Genomic DNA, 25,844 nt, shown 5'->3' on the forward strand with positions numbered 1-25,844 from the left:
AAAACGTTCATGATGATGTAAAAACTTGGACCGTGTGAGATTTGCATCACTATCAACTTCTTCAAATGATCTTCTTCTGTTTGCAGGTGTTGCTCGTTTTGGGAGACAACCATCCATTTTCTTGTCTCGAGGAATTGAAAAAGATACATCAGACTTCAATTATAGGAAAATGATAAAACTTTCCCTTCAAACTTAAAAAAGAAGATCTTTCATTATATGCCTAACAACAATAAAAGACGTCAGGTATAATCGCTAATATATAATAAGCATCCAAACAACGTGCCTCAGACCAAGTAAGCAAAGAGACAACATGACTCACCCCCCAAAACCCCAACTCAATGTTACATTGTCAAGCATATTTTGGAAGGTTTTTTCGTGCTTTTCCTTTGCGATTAGATGTCGATAATCAGGTATGTCCTAGTTCGATGGCTCCTCCTTTCAGCTTGGAGGAAATGGTTTCAGAATATCTGATTGTCGATGTTGTCGGGTCTTTGACATCAGGCATGCACTTGTGTGGTTAATGCCTTGAAGGATATCCACGAGTTTCTTCCAGATCGAGTGTTGATCTCCCGGTTGCGAGAGTCCTTGCCTGCTTTACTCTCAAAGTTTGAAGTTTGATGGGAAAATGAAGACATTATGTATGAAGGCCAGCACGATGCAGGCACTTCTAAAGTAAGGGGATTATTTTTGGTTTTGATGTTGAAGCTGCCAACTGTCACAAGGAAAAGGGGGAGTGGCCAGGGCTCGCGCGAAAGGAAGCGATCGAGGTCGCCGCAAGGAGAAGGGAGCCTCTCAGTAGAGCGCGAGCACGAGAGAGAGCTGAGACCTGTGTTTGGGAGCTCGAGGGAAATCTGCAGGAGGAGGGAGCTCATCGCAAAGGGAACGCTGAAGCGGCCAACTATCGTGGCAAGGAGAAGGGGAGCCGGAAAAAAGCCTCGCTCAGGAAAGAAAAGCGTTCACTGGGGGGGGGCTTGAGGTGTGTGTTTGCAGTGTATATGAGGGCCCAAGGGGCTGTGGCCTCGGCCTGTCATTGCATACCATAAACTGGTAGTCAGGAGCCCAATGTTTCCTCTTCCCATTGCGTGAGGCAACATTTTTCAGCCAGATGCCATGTGGGGCTGATTGGGGTTAAGCTTGTACAGCAGATAGGCCTTGGAGATGCGTTAATTTTCGCAGTGTACTTGCAGTCATCCATTCCTCACAGACCTCATACAATTTGCATCACATTCCAACATAAGGACACGGTAATATTCAAGAGGAAGGATCTCGGTAGGCATTTGGTTTGTTTTCGTCTCAACCTGGCCGGCGTGTGTTGTAAAGATCACATGGATGAGGGACAGCTGGATACAGTCTTTAAAGTGGTAGTTGCAGGGGTTTGAGTGGATAGGTTTGTAATTCGGAATTGGCAGAGAGGCAAGCTATAGAGGTGTTTTGCTCCGACTTTCTCGTGTCATGGTTTTGGTGCCGCCCATGGAGGATCTTCCTCTAGTACCTTTAGTGTTTGTGGATCGGATGTATGCATATGAGAGCAGCTTGTCTACCAAAAATAGGTGCAGATGGATGCAAATTTTCTCTATGATGTGAGATTTTGTGGGAGGAAAGACGAAGATGTACAAGCATGGGTGGTTATGGCTGATGACTTTCTTTTGGAGCTTGATATTTATGATGATGAGGAAAGGGCTGATTCTATGTATCAGAGCTTGTGTGAAGATGCTATGCAATTTTATGACAGTCTTCCTATACATATGCACAGTACAATTGGCAATTGATGAAGGTTGCGCTGTTGAAGCATTATGTGGAACTTGAAGTGCCAGCCATGCATTCTCGATACTTTTATGGTACAGATGAGGAATGCATAAAATCTTGGATTGCACGGGTGGAAGAAGAGATGTTGCAACTTTGCATTGTAGACAATGGGATGTTGCAATTTTGCATTGTAGATGATGGGTCAAAAGCGGACTTTGCATCTCAGGGCCTTTCTTGTGATGCTTTTGTCTTTATGCTTATGCTTCCTGATGATTGGTGCCATAGTTGGCTGGCTTTGAAGTTTTCACTGTCGATGCATTATTGGAGGTTGCCGAAGCCTCAAATTTCAGTTGTGGTTTCTTTTGAGTCAGTGCAAAATGAGTTTTGGAAAATGGTGCAGAGGCGGCTGGAATCTATTGCTTATGATGAGAATTATTTATATGCGGAGAGCAATTTGGCTATGATTCATGCAATGAGAGAATTTTGTAGAACAAGAACTTCATGCGAGATGAATGTTGATGATGAAGATTTTGAGAGTGGATATAGCAGTGAATATGAGTCTAGTGGCGATAGTGTGGATTTGATATCTGGTACGTTATCTCATGGTTTCTTGCTTGATGAAGCATTTGTTGATGGGCATTTTGCTTGCGATGAGTCTATGGTGTTTAGACCCTCTCCATACTTGAGAGACACCAAGGATTTGAAACAAAGAAGTCTAGAAGAAACTCATAATGCTGACAAAGGCAAGCAAATTCTGGAGTCCCTTGATGGGCAGGAGCATGTATGTGATAAAAGGGATCTAAAACCCAATGAATGTGGTGCATCAGCCTCTTTGAGTTATGTGATAAGTTCTTTGTCTCTTTCCATTGACATCGATGGCTATGAGGCAAGTGATGACGGTTCTGATACATATGAAGTAGTGTTTGTCGATGAGCGAAGGTTGTCTCATTCTGAGGAAGCTATTAAATCCGGTTGTAGGCAGCATAACACTACAAGCAAAACTTTTGATGGGAAGGTTGTAGCCTTGTTTGAGATTCCATGCATAAATACGTCTATTGAAGATGAGGAGAATGATTGGGGTTTTTATGAACCCATGATTGAAGAAGGTCTGGTTATGGAAGGCCATGTACAAAAAGCCCAAGAGAGATTGAAAATGCTGAAATTTTAGAGAAATGGTGAAAAAATGCAGCATAGAATGGAAGAATTTTGCAATGATGATGGTAGAGATGATGCTCTTGTCAAGGATCTTGAGCCATGTGCAGACCATGATGTTGCAAAAAGTATTATGGCTGATATGAGTTTAAGTGAGTTGATGCACCTTTCTGTTGATAAGATAGGGACAGATCTGTATACAGATTTATTGTCTATCGAAGTCAACGTGAACACGATGATGGCGAAGATTATGAAGGTTTCTATACATGTTGCAGCGCTAGATAATCCCCTTAATGCCGTCTATGTTGAGAGCCTCCAGACAAATGTAGAAATTTGGAATATGCATGTGATATCCACTTTGGTAACCTTGAAGTCTTTTGTCTATGCGGATGAGCATATGTGTTCTTTTCAAGTGTATGGATGCTTTACGCTTTGCCCATTTGACTCAGGTGGGTGCTGTTGTCAACCAAATGTTCTTTTGTATACACTGTACATAGAGTGTGGCTTTTGAAGTTTTTTGTTGCTGTTGAGCATGAATGCTCTAGTAGACTAGGGGGGGCTGGCAAGCTATGTCCGGCGTTTTTGGGGAAGTTTCGTGCGCTGTCTTTACGATTAGATGTTAATAATCATGTGTCACAGTTCGATGGCTCCTCCTTTCAGCTTGGAGGAAATGGTTTCAGAATATCCGATTGTCGGTGTTGTCGGGTTTTCGACATCAGGCACGCACTTGTGCAGTTAATGCTTTGAAGGATATCCACGAGTTTCTTTCGGATTGAGTGTTGATCTCCCGGTTGCGAGAGTCCTCCCTGCTTTACTATCAAAGTTTGATGGGAAAATGAAGACATTATGTATGAAGGCCAAAACGATGCAGGGACTTCTCAAGTAAGGGGATTGTTTTTGGTAAGAGGATGCTGAAGTTGCCAATTGCCGCAAGAAAAAGGGAGAGTGGGCAGGGCTCGCGAGAAAGGAACCGAGCGAGGTCACGGCAAGGAGAAACGGAGCCTCTCAGTAGAGAGTGAGCACGAGAGAGAGCTGAGACCTGTGTTTGGGAGCTTGAGGGAAATCTGCAGGAGGAGGGAGCTGATCACCCAGAGAAGCAAAGGGAACGCTGAAGCGGCCAACTGTCGTGGCAAGGAGAAGGGGAGCCGAAAAAAATGCCTCGCTCAGGAAAGAAAAGCGCTCAGCTGGGGGCTGGGGGGGGGGGGGGAGGGGTGTTCTTGGGTCTTGAGGTGTGTGTTTGCAGTGTATATGAGGGCCCAAGGGGCTGGGCCCTCTCATTCTAGATCATACACTAGCAATCAGTAGCCCAATGTTTCCCCTTCCCATTGCGTGAGGCAACATTTTTCAGCCAGACGTCATGTGGGGCTGATTGGGGTTAAGCTTGTACAGCAGACAGGCCTTGGAGCTGCGTTAATTTTCACAGTGTACTTGCAGTCATCCATTCCTCACACAGCTCATACAATTTGCATCGCGGTAGGCATTTGGTTTGCAGTCATCCATTCCTCACACACCTCACACATCTCGGTAGGCATTTGGTTTGTTTCCGTCTCAACCTGGCCGGCGTGTGTTGTAAAGATCGCATGGATGAGGGCTTCAGTTGACAGCTGGATACAGTCTTTAAAGTGGTAGTTGCAAGTGTTTGAGTGGATATGTTTGTAATCCAGAACTGGCAGAGGTCAAGCTATAGAGGTGTTCAATGTTAGAAAAAAACCGGGGCTAGTGTATTTCAACCGGCTGAAATTATAAAATCTTTGTTAGATTTTGCGCTTGCCTTTCAGAAAACCGGCAAATTTACACAAGTTTTAGAGTAGTTACCGGCAAAATCTTCAAATTTTGACCTAAAAATCGAGAGAATTTCCAGTTTCCCCTTATTTTGATGAAAAATGTTTCTTTCTAGCCCAGGAGGTGTTGTTCTCCAACTTTCTCATGTCAACGTCCTCACCCAATTGACACCATAATCATTTTGTACAAGGGGTTTGTTAGGCAGGTACTGACATGGCAGCCCAACATGCCATGTGTTCACAAATTCAAAACAAGAAAAAAGCATTCAATATTTTAAATAACATGCACTAAAGTCTGACTTAAGACAATCAAAAGCTTTTTCCAATAAGTATATGTCATGCTCATCACCCTACACGGCAAGATCTAAAGGTCATGTAATTGAAATATGCCAAGATTTGACAGTTACACAATCTTTGACATAGTTGCATTACGGAGCCATGAAGCTAGTTAATAAATGCCACACTGTAAGAAAGTCAAGTTCTATATTTCCTGTCATATGAGTCACTCCACCCATGAGTTAAGTTGGCTAAAGAGATAGTACAGTTCACACTCAAGTTTTGAAATTGTGACAAGAGACTTGTCTTCCACATTCTTGACAAGACATTCATGGTTAAGATTGTCATAATAACTAATATCTAATTCTCCTAAATGATTTTTTCATGTTAAACTGATCATTTAATATAGGGAAGTACCGGGGGAGAAAAAGCTAGAATATTAGTTAAGCTGGCAGACCGGCCACTATAGGGATCCAAAGGGGGTGCCATCTACAAATGAGCAATGTGCAACAATGGGCTTCAAAGACCTTAAGGTTCAGCCAATTAAGACTTCCAAAATGCTAAGATTCCAAAATTCAAAGGTTATGTCCAAATGGTCAAGCTTAGTGAAATTGGATGCTTTGTGAGTGTACACAAAAGTCTTCAAGACTCCTACATAGGAGGGGGCGAGCCCTGGAGAGAGAAACACACACACACACACACACATACACATACACATACACACACACACACACACTCTCACACACACACACACACACACACAAGCTCCCTTTACACAAAGGGAATAAGGGACACACACTACAAGAGGTTGTGTGCTCTTGTGACGCTGTTAGCGACAGAAATACACTGGGTTTTTATAACCCCCGGCATCGCTAAAACCGTCGCTACGAGCGTCGCTATATGCATCGCTATAAGCGTCGCTATATAGAGACGCTCATAGCGACGCTTATAGCGACGTTTACACTGCAGACTATAGCGACGCTCATAGCGACGCTACAGAGCCATAAATAGCGACGGTTATAGCGACGCCCGAGAGAATTTTTTTTTGGTGGCAGGGCATTCACCCATCAACCATATTGTACTTGATTCACTTTTTAAAAAAAGTGCAAGGGTAGATAATAGACCCAAAATAGTCACCCACAAGACGCATTGTTTGCAAAATTGACAATTGTACACATCATAGGCAAAATGAATTGATTGGCAAATGTAATAATGACAATTGTACAACATCATAGGCATAAAGAATTGATTGGCAAAAGGAACTGCGGTGACAAATGTAATAATATACATGGTTCAAAAAGACGTATAAAATCCGTCTCATGATACATAAGCTATGAGAAACCCTAAACTAATGCTATCTAGCTACGGCTAAACTGACGTCGTCTAGTCAGACGTCTCATCGCGTCCAAGCAGCGTATCTGTCGGATTCTGCAAAAAAAGACAATAAGACAACTTTCAGTAAGTATAAACATATAACGACATTTATAAAACAATACAAAAAATAAAAAAGAGTAAACTCTAATACTAACCATGCCGCCGCGAGAATTGAGAATGTCCATCAGGACGTTTAAGCCCTTCCTGCCTGCGTACTCGCGCTCGTACGGTGTGGGATCACGTCGTGTCATCGACCACTGTCAAAACATACAAAGATTTCATTATGTTAGAATTAAAAAACTCATAAACCCTAAACTATCGAACATAAAGAGCAATGTGAAAACACTTACAAAATCGGCCTCAAATGATGCCCATCCACCGCTCCCCAAGTGGTGCGAGCTCCCTGCCTCTACTCGCGCTCTGGCTGCATCCTTTTGTTGCTTCCACTTGTCGGGATTCTCGCGCGCTGCTTTCTTCGCATTCTTCCAATCTTCTTTGGCCAGCCAATCTGGCCTGTTCCACCCATTCTTGATTGCTTTTTCCACTTCGGAACGCTTGTGTTTGCAGTATTCGCGCATTCGAATCTTCATCAGGTCTTCATTGAAGCGCTGATCCCGTGTTGGAACGGGAAACTCATCATGAAGTATGCTGATGACTCTGTTTTTTAAATCACTTGGTACTTCACTCCATTTGTTTAGTATGTAGTGTCTAAACAGCTGAGAGCAAAGACCACGCATGCGCGAGATCACCTTCTTGCCGTCATCATTCATGATGATGCCGTCACTGAAGTCGATGGAGTAAGACAAGCCCTCTGGCCGGTGACGCGTGAACCTGGGTGTCCCGGCAGGGGTCTCTAGCGGCGTGTCGATGGGGGTACGGACGTCAGGTGTCTCCACCGGCGTCTGGGCCCCGAAGCGAGGAGTGTCGAGTGGGGTGGCTCCTGGCGGAGTAGGTAGAGGTGTGTAGCTTTTAGGAACAGTCAGCCGTGTAAAACCTGGTGTAGATGGCGATGATGTGGCTGGTGTGGGGGCGGGCAAAGAAGGGGAGGATAAAGAGCCTCGTCGAACACGAGGCGGTGTGGAGGCATCGGTGGCGGAATCCCCACAATAACCGCCACCGCCACCACTAAAGCGCCGGTGTCTAGATGAGTGTGAAGCTCGTCTCGTCGACGCCGAAGCTTCGGAGCGTGCCGAATGCTCCGAAAGAGAGGGAGATGCGGATGGAGTAGGAACGCGCGATGATGCGTCAGAGCGATGACGCTCCACGTACCACTGTCTCTGCTGCGGTGACAAAAAAGAAAGAAACTCCTCATCATCCATACCTGCATTAAACACACGAATATTTAAACTTAATATTGAATGAATAGAGTAGACAATGACGCAAAGACCATTAAATACAATGACGTAATGACGCATATAAATACAATGACGCAATGAATTGAGTGATAGAAGAGGCAAGTCGAAAACTCAGAATTTTCAATCAAAAGATGTGAGCGCGAGTAGAAAAGAGCGTTATACACCATGGAAGGTACTTAGAGAGCCAGAGCTTTTACAACACGGAGCAAAATTGTTCAAATACAATATTTATGGCTTTAAGAGATCTCTCTCTCATCCTCGCATAACTCAGCATAACTTCCTATACCTATATAGAGCTCTCCGTTTAAACACATATCCTCTGTTTCATTTTGTAGCTCCTCTGCATGCACCCCATATAGAGTAGTAGCATCTTGATGCTCGTCTGGCACCACCGCAGCGGCTTCTGATTGAGCATCTTCTCTGATCTCCTCCATTGATGCCGTTGTGATTGGCACATGGTAGCCTTCATACATCCTTGCACTACGAGGGGCTACCTCTATGACGTACCACCAGTTTGATGTAGACTTTGTAGGATGAAATATTACCTGCCAGAGCCACATAACTTACATGAGAGCTTTCAAGCACATAACTTGTAAAAGGGGGATGTTAACTATTTACATACTTACTTGTTCACAATGCTCGGGTAGTACGAAAGTGTCTCTTAGGTCAATCCATTTCTTAGTAGAATCCACCGCAAGAAAACCAGACTCTCCTCTACGCACAGTAGCGTTGCGACCCTCCATGATTATCTTGAACCATTGCACGTCGAACAAGTCGACAAAAAATCCTCTGTAATTGATCCTCAAAATCTCTTGAAGCGTGCCGAAGTAAGTGAGTTCCGCCACCACAGGATCTGCATCAGAGGAACGTCGTCGACTAGACTGTTTAAATTTTGCCATGATTCCACAATCTTGAGTAAAACGCTTTTTGTCGATTCGTTCCACCCTAAAATGTCGACCTTTACACCATGCTGCTGTGTATGACTTATACTACAACGAACAAAGATTATGAGTGGCCATTCAAACGTTTATAAATAAAGTCACTTGCTAGTCGTACATTGCAAACTTACCTTGGTCACGCAACCCCGAGAGTACTCCCACTCTTCTTCAGTCACTTCGTCACCGCATTGTTGTGCGCTTTTCAATTGGTTGTGCAACCATCTTAAGCTCATGAAGGTTGGTAGGCTCTCCAGAACCGCTGGATAGTGCATCGGTGGTCGTCTTCCCCGTCTCCACTCGATTCGTGCCCTTTGTCGCTCTTGCTTTGCATCCTCATATTGTGAAATCCACTTTTGCATCACTGGATTGTGAAGCATGCAAAATCGGTTGATTGACCAAAGCGCCTGCGAACACGTCTATTGGGTTGCAAGATTGCTGCTTGTTGGCCAGCGTCAGAGTCCAACGAGTTATAATTGGCAACAACTCGATCTATAATAGATGGATCGAACTCGCCAAATTCGCGAACGTACTGCAAAGAAACACGTCTTGTTCGTCGCACAGCATGCTTGCATTGATTACAAGGACATAAGACCCTCGTTGAGAGATAGGTGTTTCGGTTGGACGGTCCCACATCCTCGTCGCTACTCATAATGAGGATAAAAAACTTATAACCTGGACAACAAATTTAATATTCTATTGGCATTCTTCGTCTTATCTCTCTCTCTCTCTCTCTCTCTCTCTCTCTCTGTCTCTCTCTCTCTCTCTCTCTTTACCTCACATTCTCTAGTCATGTCCAATCCCCGCACACCTCGGTCTAGAGGTGCACGGAGATCAGAACCACCGGGTTATAATCTCGTCTTTATTGGTCAATACCTATATTTGTGGGTACAAAAAATCTACACACCCACGTCTACATGATACTGCATGTAGTGGACAAAACCCCTTTGCCTCTTCTCTAGCTGTAGCACTTCACAGCATCTTAACATCTTTTCACAGTAGATCTTTTCACTGTTCTTCTAACTCTAAACCCTAAACCGTAAGTAATTCTTGCGTGGACTCGATCTAACGTAAATAAGCGTAAATCTAAATAAACGTAAATCTAACTAAAAATAAACCTAAATCTAATTTAACGTAAGTCTACATCTAACCTAATCTTTAACGTCTTTTGGGATAGTTTCCTACGACGTTAAAACTCTCTTCTTCTTGTGTGTGTGTGTGTGGGGGGGGGGGGGGGGGGGGGGGTAAACTTAAATAAACCTAAGTCTAATCTAATATAACATAAATCTAAATCTAACGTAAATTATGTTATATTAAAAACAAAGAACTAAACTAACAGGGATTATAAGAACCTTAAAACTGATTTAACACATAATTTTTCACATAACTCGGCAAGAGTTGGCATTCTCATCACTAAAGATGTAAGAGTTAACTTCCGGCGGTGACGCTGCCTCATCTCCATCCACATCTGACGACAGCAATTGGCCCTTTAGACCGTTCTTGCTCTTGTTACTAACTTTGAAGTTGCTGTTGAATGACTAGAGGTTGTCTAGATGGTCATTGTGTCGGGGATGTAGTGACTCTTGCCGCCCTGAAGATCCACCTTCTTCCCTATCTTCTGAAGACATTTCACCAGTACTTTTGGATCGACAGAGCCCACCATGAGTGAAGGCAGCAATACCCTATATTCCATTGAGGGCTTTCTTCACCCGCTTCATGCAGGCATCGCAGTCTATGGAGACCTAAATCTAATCTAATATAACGTAAATCTAAATCTAGCGTAAATAAACGTAAATCTAGTTAAAAATAAACCTAAATCTAATTTAATGTAAGTCTACATATAACCTAATCTTTAACGTCTATTAAGATAGTTTCCTACGACGTTATAACTCTCTTCTTCTTGTGTGTGTGCGCGTGTGTGGATGTGTGTGCCAATAAAAAGAGATAAATGGTATAACCTTTCTATCACCCATGCCAAGTATGATAGATTGATTATGCCATTTCCCTCTTGAATAATAGGTCTTGAGTTCAACTCCTCGTCGGCTAGATCTTTAGGTCTTTTAATTTTAATTAGTTTCCTACGACGTTAAATTAGTTTCTCTCTCTTTCTCTCTCAATGTGTGTGCGTTTTTTTGGATCGTATGCATGTTTTCTCTCTCTTTTCCTCTCTCAATGTGTGCGTTTTTTGTTTATGCATGTTCTCTCTCTCTTTTCCTCTCTCAATGCGTGCGTTTTTTGTTTATGCATGCTCTCTCTCTCTTTTTCTCTCTCAATGTGTGTGTGCATTCTTTGTTTATGTATGTGTGTGTGCGTTTTTGTTTTTGTTTGTACTCTCTCTCTCTCTCTCTCTCTCAAAAACACTATGTGTGTGTGTGTGTATGTGTGTGTGTGAGAGAGAGAGAGAGGGAGAGAGAAAGAGGGGAAGGGAACATGAGAATGAGGAGAGGGAAGGAGCATACCTGGCTCTCCTTCCTCTCCTCGTGTGTGTGTGTGTGTGTGTGTGTGTGTGTGGAGAAGAAAAAGAGAGAGAGAGAGAGAGAGAGAGAGAGAGCTCGGTTATTTTTTTAGCCCAGCCGGCGTCGCTATGAGCGTCGCAAATTTACAAAGAAATTTGCGACGCTCATAGCGACGCTTATAGCGACGCCGGGAATTTTTTTTTTGAGCGTCGCTAATATGAATAGCCTCTTGTAGTGACATGTCAGCTCCCTAAGCCAAATGCCCACAAGATGCACTCAAATCCTATTGGATGGCCATAGAGGTGGACGAATCAGAATTAGGCTAGAGTAAATCTATTTTAATTCCTTAAAAAACACTTGATGAAAGAACCCATAAGAATTAAGATCTCTAAAAGACTATTGGACAGTCTCCCAAGGGGTCCAATGAGCATTCAACAGCCTAATGGCTTGCCTGATTTCTATTGGCCAGAAGAAAAAGGGATCCAATGAGGGTTTAGTTGCATTATTTATTTACCTAAAGCTCTCACAAAAGGGAAAAGGGGGACACATGTCACAGGGCTATCACTTATGCTTCTCAATTTTCATTCTCTAAGCTTTGCAGGGTCGAATGGGGTGCCAGCATGAGTATTTTGCAAGAGGGGTCGACCAAGAGAGAGAGGGGGCTGATTTTGGCAAGGCATTATCACACACACACTCACACAATCTCATGTGTGAATCAAGAAGACTCTCTCTCTCCTTCTCAAGCTTTAATGGAAAGCTCATCATCTAATCCAAGCTTGTGAGAAGAGAGGCCTACACCAACAACTCTTGGCTTTGCGATGCAAATCCAACCAAGAGCCAAGCTTCAATGCATGCTCATCTCCTCTACTATGCTAATTACTAAGCTATGCTAAGCTATTATGAGTGATTATGTGAGGAGATATACTTCTTTCTTGTAAGACTACTCCTTCTTCCTCTCAATCTACTCTCATACCCCGCTAGCTCTCACCATCTTTGAAAGTGTGAGAGGTCTTGGGTCTGAGACCGTAAGGGAATTGATGTTGTGTTTTATAAGTGTTTGCTTAGTGCTTGAAGCTTCCATCTTCATTGCACTAGCTAGTTATTGAAGGAACACAAAAAAATTTATTGTAAATGTATCTCTTGACGGGGGAAACCTTTACTACAATGCCTTTTGGAGGGGGGACCTGCTCCATATAAATCCGGCCCGCAACTGTTGTCAATAGCTTAATTTCTATCTCTTTTGAAGTATTGTTCATGCCTATCTAATTAGGTGTTATGCTTTTTGTTTCTCTCTCCATCCAAGCACTCTTGCTATGCTCATTAGGAATCTCTTCTAATGAAATGCTCACTATGTTCATTTTATTTTCCGCTACACACAAGTTATTGGGCCATTAAATGTTACATTGGTATCAGAGCACAAGGTTTATCTTTTCTTGCTCAGGAGGTCCTTAAGCTAACTATAAATGGTTGTTATTATTAATTGCAATTGAGTAAGTAGAATAGAGATTTTTCAGCCTTATAGTGTGCCTGCCTTCTTACAGACAACGGGGCATCACCGTCAAGAGCTATGGTCTTAATAGTCGAGTCCTACGGGGCTTGCCTACGGCTTAACCACTATTGAGCTATTAGAATCTTGACAGGATCCGATACTATTTTGGTGTTGAAAGGCCCTCTCTTCTATTCCTTGCAATTAATGATATTCGAGCCACGGGTACAGTAGCTTGAGTGCTTTTCTAAAAGGGTAAAGAGGATTAGCAAGTAGGGCTTGAAGTGCCAAAGTACAACTAAACATATTACACCTAAAAAATTGTTAGAATGCTTGACAATAGTAAAGAGAGTGAAATTAAAGTTGATAGCTTCGATTTTGTTAATGAGCAAGATACTAATAGTGCTCCTATGCTTGTTAACTACCTTGTTTCTAGGCTTCAACAAGCTATGGGCAATCCATCCCTCCAAAGTGAAGTGCAACGGCAGCTACGTGCTCATGGGATTCTCCAAGCTCCCCACCATGAAGAGAGAGTACCTAGGAAGCCTCCTTTTGAGACTTCCAAAAGAGGCCTCTCTTTGATTTGGGAAGATGAAGAGGATCCATACGAAGGGCTTAAAAATTTGCTACTTGATGACTCATCTCCTTCCCAAAGGAGAACTCAAGAACCCCCACCAAAGGAACGAGAAACAAGTGAGTCTCCTACCACCTTGACAGAGATGGCTCCACGAAGACGACGGGCAAAATGCTCTCCATCACCTCCTAAACGGAGAAGACCATCGCACACTTCTCCACACCATAATTTAAAGAGGGATGAGAGAAAACAAGAGAAGAAAAAGGCGAGAAAGAAGTCACCCTCTTCTCCATCTTCTTCATCCTCTTCCTCTTATGAAGAAAGTGATGGTGCAGAGAAGGAGGACCAAGGCAAGAAAAAGGCGATAAGGTCACCCTCTTCTCCATCTTCCTCAAATTCTTCATCTTCTGAAGAAATCGATGGTGCAACTTTTGAACTATAAAAAAGAAGAGGCCATAGGAAATCCTATGCCGCATAAAAGAGATCCTCCAAGCTCAAGAAGTCCAAAGAGGGAGGAAAGAGCACCTCTTTCCTTACCTGTGATGGCACCTTTGGTGCTACGGACAAAGTCTTGGCTTTTATCCAACAATTCGATGCGGTGTTTGGAGATGAGGGCTTTATAGAGTCCTCTAAGCTACACCATGTAGCTATGTATTTTCAAAAGTCCACCAGGCAATGGTGGTCTAGCCTACGGGCAAACGGTGAAGCTCCACGAACATGGAAGCTTTAAGAGCTTCCATCATGAAGCAGTTTTTGGCCACCGATACCAAAGACAAAGTACTCTCCGAATGGCGAAACTTGAAGCTCTCTCCCTACAAATCCATTCACAAATATGTAGACAAGTTTTGGGACTTACATATCAAAGCCATTGTCTTCAAAAGATAGATTTTGGAGAGAAAAAACAACATGTGCGGGCTTAACTGAAGATATGGAGGAGTATGTCAACTCCCAAAGGCCACGCACCATATCTGCGGTCATACACCATACCATGGTGGCTTCACGAATCAATTTCCAAACAGGGTCTAAGAGAAATCTTAAGCCCATAGAAAACAAGGGTTCCAATGACCCTAAGGGGAAGGACAATGTCCAAAAGTCTCCTAAGGGCAATTCCAATAACAACAAAGCTAAGGAGAAGGGAGTTTAGAAAGGCAAAAACAAACTCTCTCCTGAAGAGCTTGAACGTTATCACAAGGATAACCGTTGTTTCAAATGCGGAGAGTAAGGGCATGCGTACCGCGCTTTCCCCCAAAATAACACCCTCCATGAGCCTCCTAGAGCTACCTTGGTCGAAATCCAAGAAGAGGAAGCTCACCATAAAGGATCTCCTCTATGCCATGCTTGGGAAAAGGTAAGAGAACATGATGCTTTTATTCTCTTCGACCCTGGTTCTACTCACAATTTCATATCCACAGAGTTGGCCACCAAGCTAGGCATCCAAGCCTATGAGATGGGATGTCCTACCCACCGATGGTGCTTTCAAGGGGCAAGAAGCTTTAGTCACTCCCTTAATTGGGAAATTGAGGCTCCATGTCCAAAGCTATGTGGACAAAGAGGAATTCTTTATCCCTCCTCTCAAGCACGAGGATGTAATCCTAGGGACACCATGGTTTGATCGCATGGCTGCCAATGTTAAATTCCTTTAAAGGAGAATCTACTTTAGGTTCAGGGAAAAAGATATGTACATAGATGCCAAAGAGTTGGGTACCACTATACCCATTGTACATACGCAAGCTTTTAATAAGTCAATAAAGAGCTCTATTTCCATGTACATGATTTTTGTTAAAGACTCTCAAAATGAACTTAATGCTTTAGCAAAAGAAAATATAAATAATCACAAGGAACTAGAGTTATCTAATTTTCTCAAGGGATTTCAAGATTTTTTTATTGACGACGTCCCTTGTGAATTACCTCCTAAACAAGGCAATGATGACCATGCAATTGCACTTCTTCCAGGAAGTTCACCGCCTAATAAACCTCCTTATAGAGTTTCTCAAGCTCAACAAATGGAGATTATGCGGCAAGTGCATGAGTTGGTTGAGAAGGACATGTTTAGGCCTAGCTCATCTCCATTTTGCTCACCCGTTGTCGTGTTGTAACACGTACATAGTGGGAACGCATGCTACAAGATCTATCTTGTATTTTTTTAGATACATAATTATATTTCCTATAGTGTACATATGCATATTTAAGTATAATAATAAGCCTTCTATCTCATCCTATTATTTTTCTCAAGGGTAACATATCCTTACTTTACCATCAGAAAATACTATGGGAAAAGCATCAATAGCTCCGTCTCTTTAACTTGGGGCAAAAAGCATTGATTCTTTATTTCTACTATTTCATTATCACACCCTATCTAGATCCTATATCTAGGATAAACTACAATATATATATATATTCTATGTATTTTTTATACTTTTCTTATATTTCTTTTTAAATAGCTACTAGGAGAGAATCAAATCCTAGTGGGACACTAGGTGGCATGATTTCAAAGATACACTTATTTTAATGCATTATTGCAAGCATGATTACAAAACTTTGTCAAGGAGCAATGTCATACTTTCATATGGCATGAGGTGTCCTTTGGAATTAAATGAAAGTCTAGGCTAAGGAGACCACATGAAGACTTTTGCTGCCATAAATGGACCCTATTTTGATGAATTTTTTACACAAGGTTCCAATCCGAATTGGAAAACGATTTTAAAATAAAAATCGTAGCTAATGAGCTGAAGTTTTTGCCCATATTTTTACTTTTTTATTTGGAACCACGGTTGAGGAGATATGATCAAAATAGTGGACCCCAGTCTGCCCACATCATGCAGGGACAGCTCATTTCCAACTTTTCCAATTCCTGTTCACACTGGCTCCTCTCTTCTTGTGTAAACCCTTGTGGTTTCCCTTCACCTATAAAAGGGGACCTCTTCTTCCTTGGAAGGAACTCAAGCATTCAAGCCATTGATGAGAGGAATTCTCGAGGGAGTGAGTAGTAATGCCTAATTGTACTTAGCCATTAACATAAGCCCAAGCCTACACTTTCTTCTAGAGGGAGAATAGCCATTCTTGCAACAAGCTAACCTTAGAAGATCAACTCTAATCAAAGAAGGTCTTGCACTTGGTGTATCAATCAAAGTGGAACTATCCACTCTTCTTCTCTCTCCCATCAATAATGGTGCCGAAGGGTTTCAAGTAAGATGTGTTCTACATTGATGTTTTCTTGATTTCTTGTTGTTTTCATTTTCATCTCTAATCCAACATATATATATATATATATATATATATATATATATATATATATATATATATATATATATATATATATATATATATATATATATATATATATATATATATATATATATATATATATATATATATATATATATATATATGTATCTAATCTCATCTCCTTAACCAAACCTATCTCTCTCATTCTTAGTAATTCATCCTCTCTAGGTTCTCTTGCTACAGGTACATCTCTCCCCGCAGTATCGTTATTGCCTACGGACAAGAATAGGGCTTGGGAGGGAAACTTCTCATCTCTTCACTTCTCTCATATCTACATTTCTCACATACTATCCTAGATGAATAACCCACATGATGATCATTTCTATCGCTTTCACTCTATACGATCTATTAGAATTAACGTATGGATTAGCCGTAAAATACACTTTCAACAACGTATAGTGTTTCTCTTCGGCCCTGAAAGGCTCAATGAAATACTTCTATCACCGGATCCCATCATACTACCTCTCATAGACTATAATTTTTCTTTTGATGTAAGCGTAGTTATCTTGCTATGAACCACGAGGATTTGTACACACAATTAATCCCAATCACTAGACAAAATATATATATTATGGTAAGCACAAAACTACAATTCCAAAGAACAATTCGTAGCCTATTTGGTCAACCAAGATTGAATGCCATTAACTCATCCATTAACTCTTTCATATTACCCATGATACGATATGACCATAGCCTTGATGTTTTCATCTTCGTATTGTTTTGACATTCTCTTTTGCGTTCTTTCTTTGTGTGTGTGAATGCAAGAGAGAAAGAGTGAGTCTTCTTTGATTGCACTTCTTTCCAAACCCTAGTCTTCATGGCATCTATGGTTTAACTCCTTCATATAGTTTTTGTTGAGTTCTCTCACAAACTCTCACAGCCATAAGCCCGGTGCTTTCCTGGCAAGACCGCAAATTTCTCGATATATTTTTGGTGAACTCGACGTGAATCTGCTAGGGTGAGAGTTTGTGGGTAACCATGGGTGATCATGTTGAGCAACAGGGTATGCATTTTGACCCAGCAACAATGCAAATGTTTCAAGCATTTGCAATGTTCATGCAACAACAACATGCTACTGAAAGAAGGGAGATTTCAGCAACGAAGGCCATACAAGCGGTCGTCAACAGAATGGATCAGTTCAATGGCAAAGATGTAAGTATGTGAAGGAGATGGAGCTGCATCGCGTGTCAGAAGGTGAGATGATTCAAAGCTTTGAGCTAGTTGTTGCTCCAAAAATTAGGGAGCATGTTAGGGCAATTAAAGATGGGCATGGGAGAAATTGGGAAGAACTCAAAGTAGCTTTAAAGGAGGAATATTTCATGGAGGACTCGGAGAGAGTGACCAAAAGGACATTCTTAGAATGGGTAGTCAAGCCAAAGCAAGGACTATCAATGACAGAGCTACTTAGGGAATTTGAGCGGTGCTATGCACAACTCACTAGGACAGAAAGGGCCACACTAGATACAGAGAAGACATATCTTTTCTTACAAGCTACAGGTAAAGAGTTTCAAGAAAATTTGGAGCTTCTTCTTGAAGATAAAGATGCTGAGCAAGGACTAAAGACCGACTGGAATGAGGTTGAAGGTGATGTCTCACTGCTTGCCAAACGACAAAGAAGAAGGGACAAGATGGTAGTAAACACTACAAGTCCTTCCACCTCAACTTCTGACAAAATGGTAAAGCCTACTTTTATCGCTCCTAAGTTTGATGAGTCTATGCTAGATGGGCTTGTGAAGGGAATGCGTGACTTGAAGGTGAAGTTTGCAAAGCTTGAAGAAAAAGGCCAACCATCAGGGCCACTTCCTAGGCAAAGACAACAGCCCAAAGAAGGGTTTGTTAATAGATGTATTTGGTGTGATAGTACAGACCATGTAAGAAGGGATTGTGATGATTTTAGTGATGCTTTGTCAAAAAATGTTATCTTTTTTAAGGATGGTAAAATACACTTAAGAGAGACAGGTCTACCCTTGAGAACTAACTTTGGGAAGGGGGGAATGCAAACCTTAGTTGAAGATATGGCAACCAAGCATGCCACCTCTTCAGTTGAGGCAGCTACTTATGGAGTAAAAATTGAACATTTTTGTGATGAGGAGGTGAGTGACCATCATGGTCAAATTTGGCCAAATGTCATGCAATTAGCTAAAAAGGGAAAGCTTACAAAAGAGATTCTACATGAAGCAGGTGATTGCATACGTCTAGAAACAGGATGGAATGATCCAGTGGACTCATTGTCAGTGCATGCCTACCTTACAAAATGCCAACAAAATGAGGCAATTGTAGAAGAGAAGCGCAGACGTGAGAATGCTGATGAAGGACCATCAAAAAGAGCTTCTAGAAGTGGGGGAAGAAGCGACTCAATGCCTTCTCAAAAATCCTCAACACAAGGAGCATCTCCACCTGAAGTACTCATGGAGGAGTCTACAACAGGAAAGAAGAAAGAGCCAACAAAAGGTAAGACAAAAGGCCCAACTTATAAACTACACTCTGATATTGAGGTTGCTACAGATTTAAAGAAAGTCTTGGAGGAAAGGATCTTGAATAGAAAGATTGAGTTTACTCTGGGAGAAGTTCTTGGCATTGCAAAGCGTGAATTCCATGAGGAGATCATTGACATCATCAAGAGAAAGAGGCAAACCCTTGCTAAAGTTTCTCGTCCACAGGTTGAAGGGGAAACCTCAAAGACACAAGGGATGCAACTGCAAAATAAGGAGAATGATGGAGCTGTGGCAGGATGCTACCAATCTAGTGGGAGCGTGAAGCAAGTGTATTTCTCAAATGATGATGAAGAAGTTGAAGATATTCCTAGGAGTTACTATTCACGAAGTCATTGGGCAAGGGCTACTACAGAAACTTTGGTCAAGGTAGGTGATCTTGAAGAGCCATTTGTTGCCTTGATTGACCATGGTTCAGAAATAAACATAATGTCAAAGAGTCTCTACAACAAGTGCAAATGGCCGATGGACACAGATCATGGCTGGATGGTAAAAGTGGCAAACAATTCATCCAGTGAATTGTATGCAGCATGTCCAGGTGTGAAGGTAACAATAGGTGATGTAAAGATTGACCAAAACTTCTTTGTACAGGATACATCTTCATATCATCTCATCCTTGGACAACCCTACATTGTGGGAGTTCGAATGGAAACAAAGGTAATGGACGATGGTTCAACATATGCTAGAATTCGTAGCAAAGATGGTAAACGAGCTGTCCAATTTCTCACAGTCTGTGTAAACCATGAAAGAAATCGTGACAACCTCAGAGAACATCCTCTACCAAAGGTAAGCAAAGAGTTTCATGATCATAGAGAAATGATGGGTTTTGGCCAAGTACCATTGTAAAGCGGGATTGCAGTGGTACAGAAAGAAAAAGGGTCTCGCTTGATCCAAAAATAGGTGAAACTTTCTCGATGAGCTCCTTGGTAACAAGGAATGGATCAGTATGTTTTACAAAACTTGATGATTTGAAGAGATATGAGAGGCAATATGTGCATAATGTACAAATAGGCATGAAAAAGAGTGGGTTGCTAAAGCCTACTGAAAATGTTTTGGGTTTGTGTGAACAAGTTTCTTTTGTAGATACTATGGGTGAGCTTGATGCTATAATGAGGTCTAGTTTGCATCTTGAAAATGAAGTTGTGGAAGTTTGCTCTATGGAAATGTATCAAGTAATAGAAGCCTTTAAAGAAAGCCAAACAGCTGGCCCAGAAGTCCATGTTGAAACTAAATACAAGAGTGTAGCAAAGAAGGTGAAACCAGTAGCTTCACCCTTACCACCCAACAACAAGGAAAAGATTGAACAGGCTTCTTTACAACCAAGTTTGCGGAATCCTAAAAAGATCGGGCATACCTTCACAAAGGAGTCCTTTCAAGAGTTGCAGATTGGTTGCGAGGAGTTTCTAACACAGGAGGAGACAAAGTGCTTCAAAGAAATGCTTTCAAAGCATGGTAAGGATTTTGCATTTGAGCCACATGAGATAGGATGTGTTGATCCTTATATTGTAGCTCCTATGGTAATTTTCACAATACCTCATGTGCCTTGGAATCTGCGGCCTATTCCGGTTCCAAAGGCTCATTTGCCAAAGTTAGTAGAGCTACTGAATGAGAAAATCAAAATGGGAATCTTGGAGCCTTCTTGTGCTCCATTCTCAAACCGGTGGTTCACAGTTCCAAAGAAGAATGGTTCTCTACGCTTCATCCAAGATATGCAACCAGTGAACAAGGTGACAATTAGAAATGTAGGAACAGGTCCAATTGTGGATGAATTTGCAGAGGCGTTTGCAGGGAGGGCAATCTACTCAATGGGGGATCTCTACTCAGGGTATGATCAATTTCAGCTTGCAATCGAAAGCAGGGACTTGACAACCATGAGGACACCTTTGGGTTTGGTAAGGATGTGTACCTTGCCACAAGGAGCAACCAACTCGGTTGCACATATGATGAATGGGATGAATAAGGTCTTACGTGACTTTATTCCTCAAATCACAATGCCTTTCATTGATGATTTGCCTATCAAAGGATGTGAAGAAAGTGACAAAGATGAAGCTTTGGATCTCAAGGGATGTCGCAGGTTTGTGGTAAATCACATAAATGATTGTGATAAAATTTTGTCTAGGTTGGAAGAAGTGAATCTTACATTGTCAGGGAAAAAGTCTATGTTTGGTGTCAAAGAAGTGCTCATTGTGGGGCACATGTGCGGGCCATATGGTAGGAAACCTTGTCCATCAAAGGTAGATGCCATCCAAAGAATGAAAGAAACATGCACTATCATCACTGAGGCTAGAAGGTTTCTGGGAGCATGTGTCTTCTATGTTATTTGGATTCCACATTATGCACATGTAGTTGATCCGCTTTATCAGCTGCTTAGAAAGAATCAAAAGTTTAAATGGACAGAAGCACATGTAAAATCCATGAAAAAGCTAAAGGAGTTACTCCAGTCAGCAACGACTTTGAGAAAGGTAGACTATGAGTGTCAAAGGCCAGTGATTGTGACAGTAGATACCAGTCCTACAGGGATTGGATGGGCAATAGGGCAAGATGACAAAGAAGAACACAGGTATGTGGTAAGATTTGGAGCAAAGGTACTAAGTGCTCGTCAAAGAAACTATCCACAGATAAAGAGAGAGTTATGGGGTATGGTTACAGCCTTGAAAAGTGGGAAAGAGTACCTAATTGGTGCATGTGTGGTTGTAGAAACAGATTGTCTACCACTTCTTGGGATGATTACAAGCTGCTCAACACCAGACATTGCTATGTTGCGGTGGATTGCCTACATTAAGTCCTTAAATCCCGAGTTTAAGCACATTGCAGGTAAAGACAATACAGTGGCAGATATGCTATCAAAGGCAAGGTATGAAGATGAGTCACAAATGATTGATGAGGGAGATGATGTAGGCACAAAATTCTATTCTATCTCTCATGTCAAAGGTAACAATGTCTGCATGACTAATTCACTTGAATTGTTCTTGAAAGATCTTTATGAAGGTGATTGGCTTTCTATTGGAAGGTACTTGAGTACTCTAACAAAACAGGATGATTGGTCTGAACAAGAATTCAAGAGGATACACAGGAAAGCATATGGGTACTTTTTAAGGGATGGTTACTTGTGGAAGCATCCTAAACAAAAGGGTGCTACACCACAACGGGTTATATGTAAAAAAGAGACTCAAGTAAAGCTCATGCAAGAGTTTCATGAGAGTCTATGGGCTGGACACAGGGGTGTGTGGGCAACCTTCTCCAAGTTGAAAGAAAAATACTGGTGGAAGGGTATGTATAAAGATGTATCTCACTTTGTAGAGTCATGTGTATCTTGTCAAATGTATTCAAATGTTCGACATCGTGATGGATTGCACCCTACATATCCACTAGCCATGCACTATAAATGGGTTGTGGATCTAGTCACGATGCCTTTAGGACTCTGGCAGATGAGATACTTGGTTCTTGCACGAGAGGACCTAACTAACTAGGTTGAAGGAAGAGCATTAAGATCTAAGACCACAGAAGCTGTGTGAAAATTCCTTCTTGATGAGGTGATTTGCCGTTATGGTTGTGTGGGAAAAATCACTGTAGATCGAGGTGAACTGGATGCCGAAGAAGCAAGGGAGTTCTTTTCTAGATTAGGGATCAAGCTTTCTCTTACTACAGCTTACAACCCTGAAGGCAATGGAAAGACTGAAAGAGGGCATCCTCCTATCATCAAAGCTTTGGCCAAGGCTTGCGAAGGAAGAGTTGGTGAGTGGCTAAAATTGTTACCATATGCTTTATGGGCTGATCGTACAACACATAGCTCAGTAACTGGCTACATGCCTGCGGAGCTAATGCATGGTCAAAAGCCAGTGATGCCGATTGAGGATACAATTCCCACATGGAATGTACTACCTTGGCAAGAGGGGCTTAGTAGGGAAGATCTCCTTGCACTGCGTATAAGGCAGCTAGAGAGAAGACCTGGAGACATTGAAGCTGCAAAAGAACGACTCAAAAATGCAAGGTTAAAAAACAAGGACTATTTTGATAAGCGACATCGACTCAGGAGCAAAGCAATTGACAAAGGTGATTGGGTTTTAGTATATGATAGTAGCCTTGATAACCAGCACACGATCATGATAACCAGCACACAGTCATGCGTAAGTTCTCAAAAAGATGGTTTGGACCGTATGTTGTAAAGCATGTGTATGAAAATGCTACTTACAGCTTGTCTGAACTAGATGGTACAGAAGTAAAGATTCCCATTGCAGGAAAAAGGATTAAAATGTTTAAGAGAAGAGGAGACAATGATCTAGAAGATATTGATGAGGAAGAAGAGAAAAACACAGGTGAAGATCAAAGTGAACATGAAGCTCTGGAATCATCCAGTGAAGAAGAAGACAAGGAAGATGTACAAGAGGTCTAATCTTACAAAGAGACAATGTGGCACATACCGGAGGATGTGCAGGTTTAGAGGGGGTGGATGTCGTGCTGTGACACGTACATAGTGGGTCCATCAAACTTTTTTTGAGTGTTGCGTCCATTAAAGCACACGTTTTCTTATTAGAAGAAATTATTTAGATAGTTTCTTACTTATGTTAAGTTCTTCTTAGTAGTACTTATCCTCACTTCTACTGAGTGGTGATTCCACTAAAGTGTTTAAGCATAGTGTTTGCTAATAAAGAGTGGACATTATCTTAGAAGAAAGTATCGACTTACCATCCGACACATGAAAGGGAGCAGGTCTTGCATATGGCACTTTGCTAGAAATTATTGGGTGTTTTGAGGATTCAATAGTTAGTGGTGCATGCCAAGGATGTGGATAGATTCACTAAGAGAACTACCTACAAGCTAGTTAAGCACGCATCTCTTAGCTCTGACAATCCCATGTCGCATGGAGATGGCGCTGCCAAGCATGCTGGATATTGTGTTCACTAAGGGCTTCTCCTTTGTTCTCTAATTATTGTGCTCATTTAGGGTTGAATAGAAGTGTGGTTGGAGCTATGAATTAATACTGAGCTCATGTTATTGGCGTGTGAGTGCATACTTTCTTGTGGAGATTATGGTTTACTAAGATTATGGGTCAGTAAACCATACTCTATGTAAGTCAATAGATGAAGTCTGAAGATTCCTTACTACAAAATAAGAAGCCATGGGGGTAATGGTTGTTCTTGTCTTTTAACTGCAAAAGTGTGAACAATTGCTCAATTTTAATGTCTTTAGGGGGCTCCTTATTGCTTTTTATTTGACTTGTCTCTGGCTGCCCACTCTAGCATATTTATCGTAAGCATGAATGTCTACTCATGATTGTGGAAGACAAGTCTCTTGTCACAATTTCAAAACTTGAGTGTGAATTGTACTATATCTTTAGCCAACTTAACTCATGGATCTAGGATTGAGCATACATCATATGCTACAGGTTTTGCAGCCTTGCCAGTGTGAGGCATGTTTTAGAGAAGCTTTTGTAAATTACGACACATGGAGGAAATCAGTTGTTGGGAACAAATTTAACACAGATATGGCATTTGAGGGTTCAAATTCACATTAGACTAGGAGATGCTCTTTTAAAAGGAAAGACAAAAATGGTCTTTTTATTGCTGTAGATGTAGGTTTTTTTTGAGTCATAGGTTGATTTGATGACTTCTTATTGCCTTGTTCCCCTACCTTGTTATCAATAGCTAAGGTGGCTATCTTATCATATCCTTCATTTGGTAATTTTTTTAAAAGGGAAAAGAAGGATCTAGTCATGAAAGAAGGTGGAGCTATTTGGAAATAGTATTGGTCGATTGTTAAGGCAGTTTATAAAAGTAATATAAAGGAAAAGGAAAAAGCCCACGGAGTCAAGATACCTACGACATTGAAGACCAAGGCCCTCACTGAGGCAGATCGTGATGAGGTCGAGAAAGTTTTATATGTAGAGCTAAAGAGAACTTTTGGAAAAATTCATACATGTACTATGGTGTGTTCAGTAGGTCACGTGTTGCATGTCAACAAAACTTGTTTAAGAACCTGCGGCTGGACTCTAGCAGGGAGCTTGGTGGCTTTTCTATGCCCATTGGAGACACCACAGGCCTTTATTGCCATACATAGGGGTGGCGGTAGTGGATTTGATTTGAACTTGGAACCCTCTACTAACAACAAAGCATTTTTGGAGCTTTACGGCTATTATATCTTGCCGACACTATCAGACCCAGACGATAAATTTTGGAGCAAGAGGAAAATTGATCATTTCTATGATTGGCTTTGCATCACCAGCACATCCCCATAAATTCTCCGTTGTACCAAGTGGTAGAGGGCAAGAAATGTGTGTTTAGAGCTAGTATGACAAAAAATCCTTGTCTCCATGATATAGGATTATGTACCATTATAAGAGTCACATGATGAAAGATAAACATGTAAATGATTATGTTGACAGCGGCTGAACACAAAAGAAGCCTTTCCCCACTTTCCATTTTTTTGTGTCACTTATTTTTTAGAAGCAGCATTAAATTTTGTAATGGGTTAACTAGACAATATTCTTTGTGAGAACGAGCCTCTAAGGAGTAATTGTATATAAGTCAATTCTTTTAACCCTAAGGAGACTTTTGAATAAATATAATCTTACATTTATGGTGCACTGTGTCTGAGAGAGAGTGAGTGAGAAAGTGAGGCTTCTTCTCTTCCCTACGCACTCTAAAAGCTTCCATTGTTAAACAAAACACCACCAATTCCTTAGCAACAGTGGGGGCTTCAATCCAACTCCAAGCTTGCACAATTTTGGTGTCATCACGGCAAAGGGAACTCCTACAAGATTCTGAGCGAGTTTTCTTGCAAACTGTGTGTGTTTGATTTGTGATTTTTTTATACATGTGGGTTCATGGCGAGTAGCTACACATTAGGATTATACAAACCGAAAAGTGGTGACCTGCATTTTTTTGTCTATCTTCATACGTGATTGTCACATGGGGTGGTTCTAGGTAGGATAT

The 25,844-nt window shown here is 41.5% G+C and overlaps 1 pseudogene; it reads left to right on the forward strand.

Annotated features, from left to right (window-relative positions):
- Positions 1–551: 551 nt before the first annotated feature.
- Positions 552–4,797, forward strand: LOC147427763 (uncharacterized; annotated as a pseudogene).
- Positions 4,798–25,844: the final 21,047 nt, after the last annotated feature.

The sequence above is a fragment of the Adiantum capillus-veneris genome, chromosome 23 (genome assembly GCF_014529385.1).
Source record: "Adiantum capillus-veneris isolate H3 chromosome 23, ASM1452938v2, whole genome shotgun sequence".
Classification (NCBI taxonomy): Eukaryota; Viridiplantae; Streptophyta; class Polypodiopsida; order Polypodiales; family Pteridaceae; genus Adiantum; species Adiantum capillus-veneris.